We start from the raw sequence: 14,434 nt of genomic DNA, 5'->3' as shown, positions 1-14,434 counted from the left end.
AGCTAAGACAGTCACAGAAAGGGAAGATCAGGAAGGAGGTAAACCTTGGAAATGGACTTGGCGTCAGTTCTGGGGCACTTCTGGGGTTGAAGCATCGATAATGGATCCGTTGCAATTCAGCCACAGAGATGATGTACGAGGCTTTTCCACTGACATTGAATCAGGTCACTAGGCCCATTGGATGTGATACAATGTCAATGGAACTGTTATGTGTTATTGATGTCAGTCACGGAATAGATAAAAACATTATAAAAATAGCTTTTGTCGTCATTTACATTTTTTTTTTCATAAATGGTAAAAGGCATCCGTCCTCACCTGCCAGGGAGTAAAGCAACAGAAGATCTGTTTTCATACCAATGACTGAGGAAGCTCAGGAGGTCAGAGAGGGGCCACCCCCACCACCCATGAAAAATGACAGCAGGCAATGGCTGCACATTCTTGCAAGCAAGAAGGAGCCAAGGGAGGAAGAGAGGAAGGAAGGAAGGAAAGAAGGGAGTCGGTGGGCAGTTGCATCAGCAAAGTACAGGTTGAGTAAAGTCACCATGTTCTTTTTTTTCCCACTCAACAAACATACATTGAGTCCCTATCGTAAATAAGAAATGGGATTATGAAATCACCCTAGCTGTCTTGATAGAGTTGGAGTTTACAACCTCATATCTCATAGGAGTCTAGTCTGGAACCTGGAGTCACACCTGTCCCGGGGGCTATTGAGAGGAGTAAAGAAGGTGTACAGCTGCCACTCAGTCCACACCCTTGTCCCCTCAATGGGTCATCACGTTCAGTGTACGCAGAAGGCGGTGTCTGGGCCAGGGTCATGCCTCCAGCCCAGGGAAGTGTCATTTTAGGGTCCCTTGATTAAGAGCCTGGGATTAGAACAGCTATCATAAGCTCTGTTTTATAGATGAGTTCACTGAGGTGTTTTGGCCAAAGTCACAGAGTGAGTCAAGGGCACAGTCTGGTGAGGACCCAGTTCGGATGGACTCTGTGTGCCCATTTTCCAGCCCCTTGCAGCTTTCCCATGTGCCAGGATGTGCAGATGCCCCTTCATTCCAGGAGCTCAGTGGTTGACAGGTTCCCAGTTAGTTCAGGACCCACCATGCCTTAGGCCTGCTGATTCCCAAAGCTGAGCTCCTCTGCACTCACTGTTTTCCACTCCACTTGTGTCATAGTTTGGACTAAGAACGTCCCACAAAGGCTTCCTGCACTCACAGTCAGCATTTTGGAAGGTGACTAAATTGTGGGGGCAATACAGCTGACTTGCTGTTAGAAGGAAGAGCCTGGTCAGAAAAGACAGGTCCCTGGTGGGTGACAGGGAGGGGCATGTCTCCTTTCCTTTGTCCTCTCTTCAGTCTCTGCTTCTTCACCATGATGTGAGCAGCATTCCTATGCCAGGCCCTTAAACTTGGAGTTTGCTGACCATGGTCTGTTACCATGAACCAAAGGAAGAACCTCTCCTCGCTGAAGTTACATGTGCTGGGTATTGTATCTCAGCAATGAGAAAGTAACTAAGAAAACTTAATTCCTACACCTCACCACCCATGGAGCTGCTGCTTTGTGGAGAGCCAGGCAAGAAACTCTAGACAAGCCCAGACTTCCCAACATGTCCTGACATGGCATCAAAGGTGTCTGGCAGATCAGAAGCCAGAGAGTTTGGACAGGGGCTAAATCCAGCTTGTATGTTAATTCCTGTCTTCTAGAGTGAACAGGGCAGGGACATGGCCTGTGAAAGCTGGAAATGCTTGGGTACCCCAGCCATCAGGCCAGGGCATCCTGACAGCTCTCCTTATCAGAGGAAGTGTGACCACATGGCCTCAGGTAAAATGACAGTACCTGCTAGCCCTGGAGAAAGGAACCACAGGCTGAGCATCCTGAATTTGAAAATTGAAACATTCCCAAATCTAAACCTTTCTGAGCCATGACAGGACGACCCAAAAGAAAAATTCCAAACTGTGAGACTTTGCTTCATACTCCAATTTGTTTAAAATGCTGTGTAAGCCAGGTGTGGTAGTGCACACCCGTGATCCTGGTACTTTGAAAGTCTGAGGCAGGAGGACCTCAAGCTCAAGCCCAGCCTGCACAGTGTAATAATTTGATGAGACTCTGTGTTTAAAAATTTAAAAAATAGGCTAGGGTTGTAGCTTAGTATGAAGGCCCTGGGTTCAAATCCTAGTGCTGAATAAATGAATGAATGAGTAAATAAATAAATAAAATATTACGTAAAATTATCCTTGGGCCATATGTATAAAGTATACATGAAACATAAAGAAATTTTGTGCACAGATTTGGGTCCCACCCCAAGATAACACAGCATGTATATGTATATATATAAATATTATATAATATGTAATATAAATATTATATATAATACATATATTATATATATTGCAAAATCTGAAAAAAATGTAAAAGGAATTTTCAGCTGTAGCATCAGGTTCTCATATCTATAGCTCATTGCTTCCAGCTGGATTTGGCCAGAATTCCTCCACAAAGGTGTTTAGCTTTGTAACCTCCATAGGACATTTGTGGCATTTTCCCAGAGCTCAGTGAGGCCCTTTGATTCTAGAAACATCTCCCAGTACAATAAGAAACTGAGTGACAATTATCAGCTAAAAGGAACCTAAAGTAGTGGGCAATCATACCATACATAGATAACAGTGGACAAAGAAATCAAGCAAGTGGGAAATCAAGGGAAGAATTATGAATAAAAACTAGAAATAGTATCTTTTGCAAGGGTAAAATTATCCAAGCCCTGAGACTCTTTAGAAATAAAATATTGAATCTGTTTTGACACATTAATCTACAGATGGAAGAAATATTGCGTAAGAGATTCTGAGCGAAAGCATGAATTGTTATTAGAAAGTATGGTTAAGCTGAGCGTGGTGTCACAAGCCAGCAGTCTAGGATTTTTTACTTTTGTCCTAGGGATCAAAGTCAGTAGGATTTCAAGGTAGAAAGATGACAAATTCAAGTCCACCCTGGGCAATTTTGAGACCATCCCTCAAAATTTTAAAATGGCAATAAAAAGAACTATGGATGTAGCTCAGGGAAAAGGCCTGGGGTTCAATCTCTAGCACTAGGAAGGAAAAAAAGAATGACTAAAATCTGCAGTTAGAGGCACCTTTGAGGAGTTACACATTTTTATTAGCAGTTGCTAAGCTGAAATTGGGCTCAGAATTTGGGCTCAGTCTCGGTGGTAGAACCAGCTGCTCTTCCACAGCATTTCTGTCATGGTCTTTGCTGGTGGCCATTGCCATATCAAACTGTGCTGAGGTTCAGTGTTCTACAGCTGTACTTTTTACCTCTGTCACCCACCCCTAGAGTTTTCTGCTCACCACTGAGCCTTCCTGAGCTCCTGGTACTGGGCTCTCAGTTGACCCAAGGCATGGCCTTCGCCCGATTCCCATCTACATTCTGTCTTCTATTTTAGGTCAGCTGTACTCATCTTCACTCATTACAGAGCCACCAGATGCAAAAGGAAGTGTGGGTTCTAGGGTAGGATCTGAATGTAAGTCCTGTGTCTAACTCTAAATAACTGGGTCAATTCACATGACTTTAGGCAAGATGTGTAACTTTCCTGTGCCTTGGTTTCTTTATTTGTAAAATGTGAGCACTAATACAATCTATCTTATAATGTAATTATGAAGACTAAATGCATTAATAAATGTCAAGTTCTAGAACAGTGATAAGTACACAGTTAGTGTTCAATAAATGTCATCTGCTGTTGTTATTGCTGCCATAGAGTGAGGATTAGAGTGTGTGACAATGAAGAAATCCCTGGGTTCTGTGATGCTGGCTGTTCCTAGTTGACTTCTGCCTTGGCCGAAGGTGACAGGTGCCTCATCACTGGCCAGATCTAAATTTCAGAAAAGCCTCCCTAAAATGACCATTCCTTCCTTTATTTGAAGCTCATCATTCATGGAGCCAGCTGTCCAATCCCATATCACAAACTACAAAAGGAGGTCACAGCCAAAACACTTCTGAAGAATCAATCTGCAGAGGAAACTCAAGAAGGGAATGTCATTGGCTTTGACCGTGACATGAATCCTTATCAACGGTTTGGTTTGGTTTGGACCCTATCACTTGTAACAATGAGATCGCATCAGTTCAACTTCTCCAAAGTGTTCCAGAGCTAAAATTTAAGCTTTGGTCTTTCCAGAGAAGCAAATCTAGTCCACAAGTCCAGGAGATCTACTTATATCTGTGTGCCTTTGAGAAATTAGTCAAAGTCATTGAAAATCAGCTCCTCATTTGCAAAACGTGTGGTAATAGAGTTTGTATAACAAAGATAGTCATGAATATTTTTCAGTATTGTCCCTAGCATAGGAAAGCGAGAAAAGATTATATTCTATTACCCAGAAAAGCAGTGTGAAAGAAAACTAGTTGAAACAGGAGACTAGAAACATACTCACATAGGCTCCAAATAGTGAAAACATCTGATACAACTTTTAAATTAATTCTGCTAAGTAATTGTATTTTCTGGGTTCAAACAGAAGAAAAAGATTTATATTTTTATGAGTTGGAATTTTTCAAAAGTTTTTTTCAAAAGTTTTTCAAAAGTTAAGATTTAAAAAGAACATGTTAGAATGATAAAACAAATGAAATTAAGAACTGAACAGATGAGTTCAACAGGAAATTACATGTAAAGTTGAAGAGAAAGTTAGTATAAAGGAAAATATATGAAAAGAAATATAAAGAATGTAGAGAAAAATTATAGGAATGATAGAAAAAAATGATAGTAAATAAAAAATGGAAGGAAGTAAGAGACATGACACAATGGGACATTTACATACATCTATTTAGAGTTACAAAAAGAGAAGAGGGAGAAGGAAGCAAAACAGTTGAAAAATTTGACTGAAAATTTTCTAGAACTCATGCAAGATAGCCAAGTAGAGATTGAAGAATGCCAAGAAATACCAAAGAGGATAAATAAAATATGAAATCATATTTATGCATATAATAATAAAGTTTAAGAATTAACAAAAAATCATATAAAGGCCAGATAAAGCAAGATTATCTTCAAAGAGCAGCAGTAAGATTGACAAATGACTTCTAGATAAGAAAAATAAATGGAAGAGAAAAATACAATAACTGCCAAACAAGAATTATAAACTTTCAATACTACCTTCAAAAATGAAAATGTGTGACATTGAAAGTAATTCACTTTTTTCATTTTCTGGGAGAATTCTACGTCTAGTAATGATCCAGTTGCTCCTGTTATACCAATTTTCTCATAAATACTATAAATAGTTTGAATAAAAAATATTAATAAGACGCAAATAATTGTATATTAGTGAAACAGATGAAAGAGTCATTGAATTGGAAGGTAGAACAATAGTAATTATCTAATATAAAAAAGGAAAGTATTTAAAAATAACAACAGAGGCCCAGTGACCTAGGGGGTAAAATGAAGAAGTCTAGCATACTGTAGTTGAAATTCTAAAATGCAAGGAGACAGAAAATAGGACAAAAGACATATTCACAGAAGTTATGCCCCAAATTTTTCTAAATTTGGTAAATGACATAGACTTGCAGATACTACAACTCAGAAAATTCCAGGTAAAAGCAATACAAAGAAACCTCCACCTTGACATAATATATTCAAACTACTGATAGTGTAAAACAAAGGACATCTTGAAAGGGGCTAGAAAAAACCAGGGAACAACAATGTTCATGATAGCCAACTTCTTATCAGAAGCATTGGAATTCACAAGGCAGTGCAAAGACATTTCTAAATTACTTAAAGATAAAAACATCAATAAACAATTCTATATACACAAAAAATATTCTTTAAGCATGAAAGCAAAATAAAGACATTTCCAGATAAATCAAAACTAAGAGAATTGATTCCTAGTAGATAAATAGTGCAAGAAAAATTCCCAGGTTGGAGGTAAATAATATCAAGTGGAAACCAATTTTGAGGAAGAAATGAATAGTCCCATAACTGATAAATAGGTAGAAAATTTAAAAGAAGGTTTTCTTTTAATTTTTAAAAAAACATCTAACAAAGCTATATGAAGGAAAACATAATGCTGTAATTTAGGATTTATAGATTATGCAGCTGTAGTGTATGGAAAGAATGGTGGAAAAGGAGAGAATAGACCAAAGTGCATGGTGAAAAGTTTAAGATTTAGATCTTAATCTCCAGAGCAACTGGATTTTAAAAAATCAGAGTTAATCTCCAGAGAAACTAGTTTTAAACAATCAGAGAGACAATTAAAAACCATTTAATACATTAAAATAAAACCCAAGATAAGTTTATTTAAAACAAAAGGAGATGGGGGGAAAAAACCCAAGAGAACAACAACAGCAACAACCAGAAAGAAAGAAAAGAATAACCAAAAAGAAATAATAAAATAGAAGATCAAATTGTTACCATTTGTCTAAGTGAATTTAAATAATTACATGAAGTACAAAAGACTAAATCCAATTAAAAAGCCAAAATTATCATAAAGAATTTAATAAAGTAAGATGAAATGTTATAACAAAGATATCCAAAGGTATAAATAAACTGAAAGTAAAAAGAAAATTATAAAGCATGAAAATCATTGAAAAGGACAGAAGTTACTCAAAGAAGGATCCGTCTTTGTCAAATTACCCCAAAAACTAGCTTAAAGGAGCTCATATCACATCAAGTGGGATTATTTAATGAATTCAAGGATGGTCAAAGTTAAGAAATCCACTAATATAACCCATTACATTAGTAGATCTTAAAATTAACTTATGGATACTGAAGAGACCTCAACAAATGTTGATATTTACTATTGATAAAAACATTCAATACATTCACAATTTATGGATACTTTCTTAATGATATAATATTTACTCTTCAGTCCAGACTGTATTATTTTATTTGATAACTATCATCTTTCCAAGTTCTAGAAAATACAGTAATTCCTACCATCTCTGCTACTGTTATGTACTTTATCTCTTGTCTTCTTTCATTGGCTAATATTTTCCAAACAATAACAGGTGCATGAATTGAAACCAAAGTAAAACTTTATTTGCTTATGTCAATATGCCCAGAATATCTAATAAATCATTGTTGAACTAATTTTCACATAGGGACATACAAATGCAGAATTCAGTAATGTTGAAGGCTGGAGAATTAGTACAAAAGTAATAGCCTTTAATTATATAAATAATAATCACTTAGAAGATGTAATCGAAAAGAAAACCTCACTTAAAACAACAAAAATATGAATTCTTATATAATAAGAAATGTGCAAAACATATGTGAGGAAAATTTAAAAACACACTGAAAGTCTCAAAAGTAGACCTGAAGAAATGAAAATAGATTCCTTGTTCTTGGACAAGAAAAATTTAGCACCATAAAAATATCATCTGACCAAGTAAATATCTGAATTTGCAATGATCACAATACAAATATCAATAACTCTTTTCCTGGATCTACACAAAATTTTTAGCACCCATGTGGAAAAATAAACAGATGAAAATAGAAAAAAATAAACTCAAAAACTCCAAGAAAAAAATTACAAAATCACTAAGGAATTTATACTGGAGTAGTAAAAATCAGTATCATTCAAATGTTATCCATCCATACAAGGCTGTTTGAGTGAGCTTTGATACAAACACACAATAAAAACACAGGAAGATAAACCAGAGAGCAATGAAAAGCTTTTTCTCCAGTGATGGGTAGAAGTGGAATGGGTGATATCGATATGATATCCTTTCATAGAGTTTTGAATTTTAGGCCATGTAAAAGTTTTATGTATGCCAAAATAAAATATCAAAAGAATCTAAAGCAAATATGGAAATATGCACATAGAGAATATCAATGCAATTATACTTCAAATTAATCACACAACCAATGAATCGAAAGAATCCTTTCAAGTAACTTTTGAACACAATACTCTAATATACTTTCTTAGAAGCATCTATTTCAAAGTTAAAAAATAATTTTGAAACCCTAGGGGGAAACCTGCAAAATAATCTTGACAGTTGTTTAGGAGGCTTGTTAAGGATAGTAGTGCAAATGCAATTCTGAAACTGTTTTGTACATCATTAGAATAGGGAAAGTGTGTAAATAATGTCATAAGTTGAGTTCTTGGCATGCGGGAGGAAGTTAAAATTTAAAATTAATGTTTTATTGAATTAGAGGTTATTAATATAAACTCAGGTTTTAAGAGGAAAATATGTATTTCCTAATTCCTTCCTCAAAGGGGATTAAATTCAGCAAAAAAAATGTACTGAAGAAGCACACCTATAACCAAGCTCTTGGTTTCTAAATAACATTCTGCGCACACACACACACACACACACACACATATGCACACACACGCACACCAGGGCTCCTATGAAAGTGACTGATTACAGATGTGGGATAGGAAAAAGTACAAAATACGTTTTGAGTTATGCTGATTTTCTAAATAGCAAGCTTGAGCTCAAAACTCTCTTTGTAATAGAACACCAACCACTATTCAACATAGATGGAATTATACAAGTAGAAAACTACCATTTTGCAACTCGAACCTACTAGTAGAGTCAGGCAAGAATCAACAAAGGATGCTAAGAATTTTTAGTGAAAGATTACTAGGAATAATGATACATCACAGTCTCAAAGTTTTTACACTGAAAAACTCTATACTAAAGAGACCTGGTAATCACCATCTTAGCCAAGTGACCACCACCAGAGGGACAAACCTGATATTATGTGCCTCCTACTATGCAGTAATAAGCGCATATATCCTCCATGCAATACTCTTGTCAAAGGTATTCAACCTAAATCAAATCATGAAGAAATAATAAAAATTTAGCCATGAGACAGTCTCCCAGTCAACTCTTCTGGTTCTTCAAAAACCACATAAGTAGGTGCAAGGACCCAAGTTCAATCCCCTGTACCAAAACAAACAAACAACGACCAAAAAACCCACATAAGTAACCTTCTCTCTTCCTCCTTCTCCTTTGCTCTCCCAGCCTCTCACTCTGGACTTGTATGACATCAACTTTTTTATATTCCACATGTGAGTGAAATCATGCAGTTCTCATTTTTCTGAGCCTGGCTTATGTCACTTAACATAATGATCTCCAGTTCTATCCACATTGTCACAAATGACAGGATTTCATTAGGGTGACAATAGACAACTGTTATGCACTGTGTATCTCAAAATGCTAGAAGAAAGGACATTGAATATTTTTCCCATGAAGAAATGATAGATAATTGAGGAGGCTGATATGTTTAACCTCATTTAAGTATCATACAATATATACATATATCAAAATATTACATAGTACCAAGTTATTATATTCAATTTTTATGTTATTATGTTTCAGGGAAAGTAAAATAATATGTAAGTAATAACAAAAATAAAAAATAAACAGCCAGAGGGTAGTCTAAGTTGAAAAAGACTAGAGACATTACAGCCAGGTGAAATCTCATAAAAGAATCCAGCAAAAAAAGGCATATGGGGGGCAAATTGGAAATTTGAATATTAACTCTTTCTCTATTTTAGAAATCATTAAATCAATATTAATTCTCTGATGTGTGCTGATAGTGTTGTGGTTGTGTAGAATGCTTTTGCTATGAAGGGAGAAGTGTTCTACATGTAGGCATCACTGAATATACTAGAAATCAGAGAAACAAAAACGAAGGGCAATAAAGACATTTTTAGACCAACAAAAATGAAAACAACTTCTTACTAGCAGATCTTCACTCCATGAAATAATAAAGGGAGCTCTCCAGGCAGAAGGAAAAGGATTCCAGATGGAAGGTGAGAGATGCAAGAAGGAATGATGAGCTCAGGGAAAGTCTAAATGAAGGACTGACTATATCAAAACTAACAGTGATATCTTTTGGGGTTTAAAATGCATGAAGAACACTCCACACTGATAGCTTATGAGTTGAAATTGGACAAAAGGAGTTAATGTGTTCATTGCATTTTTTGTGAAACTTGTAAAGCTACCATATTGACATTAGATTTTGATAAATCAAGGATGAAAGTTGTCATCTGTCTGGTAGGATTTCTCAGCTCAGCAATGTTGTGGTTTAAATATGTCCCCAAAGTTCATGTGTGAGGTGTTTAATCCCCAATGCAGCAACGTGCAAGCAGAGATTGGATTAAGGTCATGGTTACAAGATAGGTTAGTTATTTGGGGACTAGGCTCCTGATAAAAGGAAGAATTCAGCCCTCTTACCTTCTCTCTGTCTCACACATATCTTCTTTCCCTTCCAACTTCCATGGTGGGAGGATGTAGCAAGAAGACCCTTGCTAGATGCAGGCCCTCCACCATGGGATCCCAGCTTCCTGAGGAGTAAGAAATAAATCTCTGCTCTCTATACTGTCTCAAGTATTCTACCATTGCAGCTCAAAATGGACATTTGGAACCATTTATTTTTATTTTGGGGCATTTTTCTGTGTACCATGAGATGTTCAGCAGCATGTTGGCCCTTTATTCATTTATCAACACTAGCAACTCCTCCCCTAGTTGAGAACCACTGCACTAGGATAGCCAGAAAAGGGAAAATGAATGTTGACTTCCAGACTACTGAAGAAACACTAGGAGGATTAATAGAAGAATCCAAAGATAAGAAAAGAGCATAGAGTGGGAAAGACTAATCCAAACCACATAGTAGGGTGGTAGATTCAAACTCAAATATAACATAATTACATTAAAATATAAATGAATGAGGTGCTTGATTAATTAAATATAAGGATTATTGTTAAGGTCTAGATCTAAAATGTCTTCCAAAAAGTCTTAAATTCAGAGGCAGGGCCTGGTCGGAAGGGGTGGGTCACTGTGGACAGGACATGGATGGGTGCATTCTCTTCCCCAGCTCCTCCCTTCTCTCTCTACCTTCTGGGCACCATGCAGTCAAAAGTTTTCCTCTGCCATGCCTTTCCACCATGCTGTTTCTGCCTTGGAGCCAGCTGGTTGTAGACTAATCCATGAGCTGAAACAGACCTCTCTTACTTTAAGTTGTTGGCGTTTTGTCCCAATAATGGCAAAGGTGACTCACAATTACTAGTCTGAAAGGTGATGGGGATCTCACTGAGTTCTAGAATGTCCTTGCCCCTTGCCATTAGGAAAGCCCCACGCCTGGAGTTAGGATGCCAGAGTTCCCTATTACTGTCTGGCTACATGGGGCATTTGGGGCATTAACATTCTCGTCTCCATTACTTTGTCATGAAATATTGGCTTAGAATTAGGCCAGGGATTCTTCTCAGGCACTTGAATTTCCAAGTGAATCACAATGCTCAGGAAGGATTTTTTTTAAAAAATTCAAGTATCTGTGCCACTTCCCAGAATGAGTGAATGAGATTGTGAGGATGGCAAATGGCTGGGAGATCCAGGTATTCGTGTTTTGAAAACTGAAGAATAAGGATGATAGGAAGAAGGAAGAGGATGAAGAGGGAAGGGGATGGGGAAAGAAAGGAAAAAGATGAGAGAAAAAGAAGTCTTTCAGTAGGTGTAGCTGTGAGCAGCAGAACTTCAGGAATTGTCAGGAATGGTGGCTGAATCCTCATCTCTCATCTCTGACTCTTCTGCTACTGTTAGCTCTTTCTCTGATCCAGCTGGGAAAGGGAAACCATGACACAATGCCCCCTAGATAATTCAGGGTTATCTTTCCATCTCAAGGTCAATACCATATCACAGCTCCAAAATCACTGCCATGTCAACTGACATATTCACTGATGCTGGTGACTAGAACATAGATTTTTTTTTGTGGGTCAGTCAGTTATTCTCCCTATCAGCAGGTATGACTATTGGATGTCTTAGAAGTCCCTAAGGCACAACTTAGTTGACAATCTTGTTCAGGTGTGACTCTGGGACCATGTTTTTCCTGTGTCCTTATATTACTCTGCTGGAGTCTGAGTCCTGGGACAGTGAGCTTTGTTGGCTCAGCTCTGATTCCCTGCCCACCTTGGGCCCCTTGATTGACAGCCCCATCAAGACCACAAACAATGGGGGAAAAGTATTTTCCCAAAAGAGTATCAGAATGCTGTTCTTTTTCCAGTACTTGGAATTGAACCCAGGGCCTTCACACTGAGATACACCCTAGCCCCTCTCTATGTTTTATTCTGAGACAGTGTCTTGCTAAGTTGCCCAGATTGGTCTTGAAGTTACTGATATTCCTGCTTCAGCCTCCCAGAGTGGTGGGATTACAGGCCTGGGCCACCATGCCTGGTGAGTGTGCTGTTTTTTAAAGAAAGAAAATGGGTGGAGAGATGCTAAAAAATAAAACAAACTCTCTCTAAAGCAGACACAGTGGCCAGCTACAAACCGGCAAGAGAGGAATATCCAATAATTAATCCTCATCAATGGACAAAAATAGATCGTGTGATCCTAAATGTAGTATTGGGCTGACTTGTGAGCTGTTAGTTCTTTCTAGAACTAGAGCAAGTTCATTACCTATAAAGTATACTGAATTTTTAATTTTCAATGTATAAAATTATGGTAAAGTATAACAAATTACCTAAGGCACACAAAAGCTTATAGGATTCTATTATCCTTAATTAATGGGTAAATGCATGTCTTTTATTCAGTGAAACTGATTTATTGTCTTAATTTTCAGATGTTCTGCCTTGTGTGTCCACTGAAACCATCATCTGCCCACAGTAACCAGCAACACCAGGCATGTGTGATCCTCCTTTATGAACTGTGCCTAATTAGTTTTTTATTGTCATCTTCTAACTCACACTTAAACAGTTCAAACAGGGGCAGCATGACTCCCAATACCGATTAATAAGCCGCCAGCCCTGGTCCTGCAATAAACAGGGTGTATTTATGGCGTGACATCAGTGTAGAGTGCCTGTTTCTTGCCTCTTGGGTGAGGGTGGAGTGCAGGCCTCGGAGGGGGCGTTGGATGAGGCCAGCCTCCACCTTCCCTGTCTTTGGGCGCCTCGCCCGCCTGTCCGTCACTGCGTCCATTAGGCTCAACTAGTTAAGTGAAAGAGAGAGAAGCAAGCTGAAAGCTGGTGGGTGTTGGAGCTTCGAAGTCCAGAGATCTCCAGCTAATTGCTGGTCCTAACAGGCACAATTAGCTGCTACAAGCCCTTTGAGATGGCCCTGGGCCTTTCTCAGGTAGCAGCCATCACCAGATAAAGGCTGAAATGTGCTCCACTTAGAGAGATACTTGCAGACAGGAGTGTCACAGCCTGCCAATTACACTCTGCCTGTACACAGTCACTTCCCAGGGAGACGAAGAACCCAGAGGAGGACCCAGCATTAAAGGAATATGGTGCAGGCTGCTCTCAGCCCCTGGAAATCAAGCTGCAGGGTTGGTGGCCCGGGTGGTGGGAGGAGGTGGGAGGGAGGTGTTGCAAATTAAAACTTCATTGTGGAGACTGTTAGAAACTGCATTTAATGGGCATTTGCTGACCACTTTTTGCCTTATCTGCAAACTTCCTGGCAAAACTACTCTCTTTGGCCTTTCCTTTTTTTGTCTCAGGGAGGGGCAATCCCAGACAAAAATCCAGCATTTCAAAAAAAAAAAAAAAAAGCTTAGTGCTGGGGAAAGAGGGCTTTAATAGGAACTAGGATCTCCCTCATCTTACCCCACAGCCCTCTATTAAATTACACATTAAGGTACATATTTCACAGAAGCCTAGGTTCCAAGACTCTGGGTTAGACAAAAATCACATTTAAAGGGTTATTTTGGCTACATATACTATAAATCATCCATAAAACACAGTATACATGGATTTGTGTACATAATACCACTCAGTAATTTGTATTTATAAATGCCAACACAGTGATGAAGTATAGAATAAAATGTACGAATACAAAATATAATTTTTATTTTGTCTCATCAAACAAAAGGAAAGAATAGTGCACAGAACTGTGTTTCTGTATGTCAAAGTCCATACTATGTGGCTTCGCTGTGTGACATTGGGAACACAGAATGTCCTTGCTAGGATTCGGTTTTCCCATTTGTATAACAGGGACCTGAACACAATAGTCTGTGATGTCCAAGGCTGATGTTCCAAATATTGTGACCAGGGACTATAATGTCCCCATTGCCACCATCCTGGATGGCTCTCCAACCTCAGCTTTAGACTTGCTCCTCAGAGCCTGAAGCCACATGATGGAGACAGTGTCACTGTAGCTGTGATGCCCTCTGCCTGCCCACACACACTCTGCAGCCCTGAGAGGCCATGCACTCCTGGGCACAGGAGAAAGGAGGAATCCAGGTTGGGGAAAATTTGGGTAATGACGAAGTCCCAAGGCCTGAAATACTCAATTGTTTGGGGAGCAATAAGAAAGCAACCGAGCAGTTTCAGATGACCACTATGGAAAGGGAACGGAGCCATAAACTGAAGCCTCTTGATTTTTTGTCCTCCAAACCCAGATCTGCATAAAATGCCACATGAGACCCCCTCCTTCTCCAGATAGTTTAATAAAGTCCCAATACTTCAGGAGCCGCTGTTCTTTGGGGAAATCATTAGGAGGGAAATCGTGGTATGGAAGATGAGCA

General features: G+C 38.4%; 1 long non-coding RNA gene across 1 annotated transcript in view; it reads right to left on the bottom strand.

Moving 5' to 3' along the window:
* LOC110344763 (uncharacterized) overlaps positions 1 to 10,951 on the bottom strand; it is a 30,815-nt gene extending 19,864 nt beyond the window's left edge. Inside the window, exons 1-2 of the long non-coding RNA XR_002387557.2 lie at positions 10,813 to 10,951; positions 10,153 to 10,262 (exon numbers count right to left, since the gene is read on the bottom strand). This is a non-coding gene — a long non-coding RNA (uncharacterized LOC110344763). The remainder of the gene's footprint in view (positions 1 to 10,152; positions 10,263 to 10,812) is intronic.
* Positions 10,952 to 14,434: the final 3,483 nt, after the last annotated feature.

The sequence above is a fragment of the Heterocephalus glaber genome, unplaced genomic scaffold (genome assembly GCF_053883595.1).
Source record: "Heterocephalus glaber isolate CG9 unplaced genomic scaffold, H.glaber_assembly_v1.0 deba00001561, whole genome shotgun sequence".
Lineage (NCBI taxonomy): Eukaryota > Metazoa > Chordata > Mammalia > Rodentia > Bathyergidae > Heterocephalus > Heterocephalus glaber.
This window is presented reverse-complemented; position numbering and strand designations above follow the sequence as displayed.